At 42.3% G+C, this 2,965-nt stretch overlaps 1 protein-coding gene across 2 annotated transcripts in view; it reads left to right on the top strand.

Moving 5' to 3' along the window:
• SERPINE2 (serpin family E member 2) overlaps positions 1–2,965 on the top strand; it is a 48,420-nt gene that overhangs the window by 16,325 nt on the left and 29,130 nt on the right. The window lies entirely within an intron of this gene.

The following is a 2,965-nucleotide window of genomic DNA, read 5'->3' on the forward strand; positions in this document are numbered from 1 at the left end:
GTGGGGAAAGTAGGTCAGCAATGATTGACAGTTCCGCAGGTCACCCAGGGGGCAAGGACTGGGTGAGCCTTGGAAATTTCCACTCACAGCTTCAAACCGCGCATGTCAGTTTAACCTCTTCTGTACTGGCAGCACACACTTAAAAATTTCCATGACAAGCTGAAACTGGTTTAAGATAAATTGGTTGAATGTAGTATCATACTTAATTGATTTGGGTCAAATAGGTTTATGTAACTTCTGTCCTAGACCTTTTCCTGCTTTAAGTTAAATCTGAGTCTGCCTGCATCCCAGATGTTTTGCAGCCCTGGGATGGGCTGTCTGCTCCAGAGAGGAAGGCTGACCCTGCCCCTCTCCTCCATAGTCACAAAGAGTTGGGAGACTGCAGGCATAGCAGTGTCTGCCTGGCTTCCCCCTGCTCCTTCCCCTCCTCACTACTTGCTGCTGAAGCAGGGATCCCCCCTTCTTCCCTTCCCTCTCCCACAGCACAGACCCCAGCGGTATGGACTCTAGCTAATGCTGAGAGGTGTCTGTGTAAAGTGGACAGGACAGTGTCTGCTTATGGCCTTTTGGAGCTAATCAACAGGTCCGTTGGTAATGTCCCTCCATTCCTTCCTTGGAAAAAGCTGTTTAAGAAGAGGTTGAACTAATGGGAGAGGCTTTTGTTTCCTCAATGGGCTGCTAAGTGCTGTGTTATCAGCTCCCTGCTGGCTCCCTTGTCTGTCAGGTTTGCTGCAGACGGTATGAAGAAGCACAGAGAGGGAGATTGAAAAGCTCAGTAACATCAACAGATGCATGCACTGCACTGTTTCCCCTCCCCCCTTTGCCCCAGTCATAGCTAGGGCCTGGGGTCTAGCAACACTCCTGCCCCTTGAGGAGTGAGTGGGGAAAAGCCTGGCATGGTGCAGGCAGGGTGGGGGTTTACACCCCTCCCTAATCAGAGGTCCTGCCAGGGCCTGGCCACACACCCCTCCCTCAGCTCAGCATTGTAGAAGGGAAGGGAGGGCTGCTCTAGCACCCTCGGCTTCTAGACTGAGCCACTGCAGGCATGTGCCTTCATTTCTTCAGTTCAGAGAGGATGCCTTAACAGTTGCAACTGGTTCAGCCTAGCTAGGTTATACTAGCCTGCAGAGATTGAGTCAATTCAGGCTTTTTGAATGTCTATCCCTAGCCCATGTATATAAGCATGAAGCAGAAGAAGGAGAATATTTTAGAACAGAGACTGAAGTTGATTTAATCCACTGAAAAGTTTCAAGGAAAGTCCTGTTTCCTTTTAATTGGCTGAAGAGAAATCTCAGAGTTTTGCATGTGTTAGTCTTTAAATGTATTGTATCTTAATAAATGACTGGAGTTGTGTGGTATTGTGAACTTGCACTGTTTGACTACTTACTAAATTATTGTGGAGCAGAGAGTTCTGTATTATGTTGGTCGGTAAGGCAATGGGATGATATTCTCATCTATTGTCTGTGAACGGATGCATCCCTCAGAGTAAATATGGCATTACAAAGTGCTTCCTTGTTGGGAGCCTTAGCAGAGATAGGCATTGGATTTGTGTGGAAAATAACTTCTTTCCATCGTAAATGTGCTTTTCTCTAGATGAGAATTGATTAATGCTGGCAGGATGTTTGGAGGGAGTCTGTGTTGTGGGAGGTTGTGTTCCTTGTGAAGTTCTCTGTGAGAACTTCAACTGAAGGAGGCATCTGAATTGCCTAATCCATTTTTTTTTTAGATCATTACTAGAATGGCCTAAAAACGAAGTAATCAGATATTTTAACTCTGCAACTCATATATTTATACAGATATTGAAATAATTTTTGCATTCAGTACAAGTGTAAAAGGCACAAAACTAATGTTATCTGCTCATTTGTTTAATGGTATTGTTTGGGCGCTTAAGCTTCATAATTGGATTTCTTGCTTCTTATTCACTTTTTGTCATCTTTCACGTCATAGAAAATCCTACTAATCCTATTTAGACCCCTGTTTTTCTTTCTAAAGAATGTGGAACCCTGTTTTTGTCCCTGAACATGGCTAAAAATGTGAACATACTGAAATCCAAGGCAAAAGCGTTTGTAGAGTAGGAATGCTATTTCTGTTATGCACTGAGACAAACTCAAAGCCTAAATTAGCTACTCTGAACAATCAGCTGTTCTGCAGTAGGCTAGGCATAGCAGGGTCAAGTACTGAATGTTATGTAATTAAGTTTGCAAAGTGGTTTTAATTCTAACCTGTTATGAGCATTTGAAAAAAACATTTATAGACACTTTCATTTTCAGCTCTTGGATAAGCATCTGCTGTGACAAACCCTCTAAAATTACAGCACATGCTCTCTTTGTCTCCCTTGAGGAGGGAGTTTGGGCAGGAATAGTATCACCCCAGGGAAGTTTATGTAAGGGAGACAAAGTTGTTCAGCAAAACACAAAAGCAGAAAACAACCCAAGCTTTCCCCTGAGGATAGTGAAAGACATGCCAACTGCTACAGCCTAGGTTTGCTCTGCTGTTTGTGCTGCACTTGTGTAAGAGGTATAATTCCTATTAGGAATACTGACTGTTAATGTCAGCAGCCAGTTATTCCTACTCTAGTACCTTAACTGGTGACATGCTTCTGCTGAAGGAGAACATTTGAGAATAGCAACAAATTAGCATTAATGCTGCTAATGCTAAATACTTTCTGGCACCAGTGCAGGCTGGGTGTATGATAAAATATTTTACATTTATAATATGATAACCTTTTTTTTTGTCAGATTTTTGTAACTTGCATATTTCATAGGAGTGAATTATACAGTACGGCTGTGTAATTAATTAAAATGCCTTCTGGTGATTTTAAAAACATGGTGGCAGCCCCTGCTTTCCTGTATTGAGAAACTGTTGTCTGAAAAGCAAAATAAAAAAATACTGCATAGAACAAATTTTGCATAGAAAAATGTATAAATGTATTTGAGCTGTGAGGTTCATGTGAACTATCAACTTC

Source organism: Crocodylus porosus, unplaced genomic scaffold (genome assembly GCF_001723895.1).
Source record: "Crocodylus porosus isolate Cpor-Errol unplaced genomic scaffold, CroPor_comp1, whole genome shotgun sequence".
Lineage (NCBI taxonomy): Eukaryota > Metazoa > Chordata > Crocodylia > Crocodylidae > Crocodylus > Crocodylus porosus.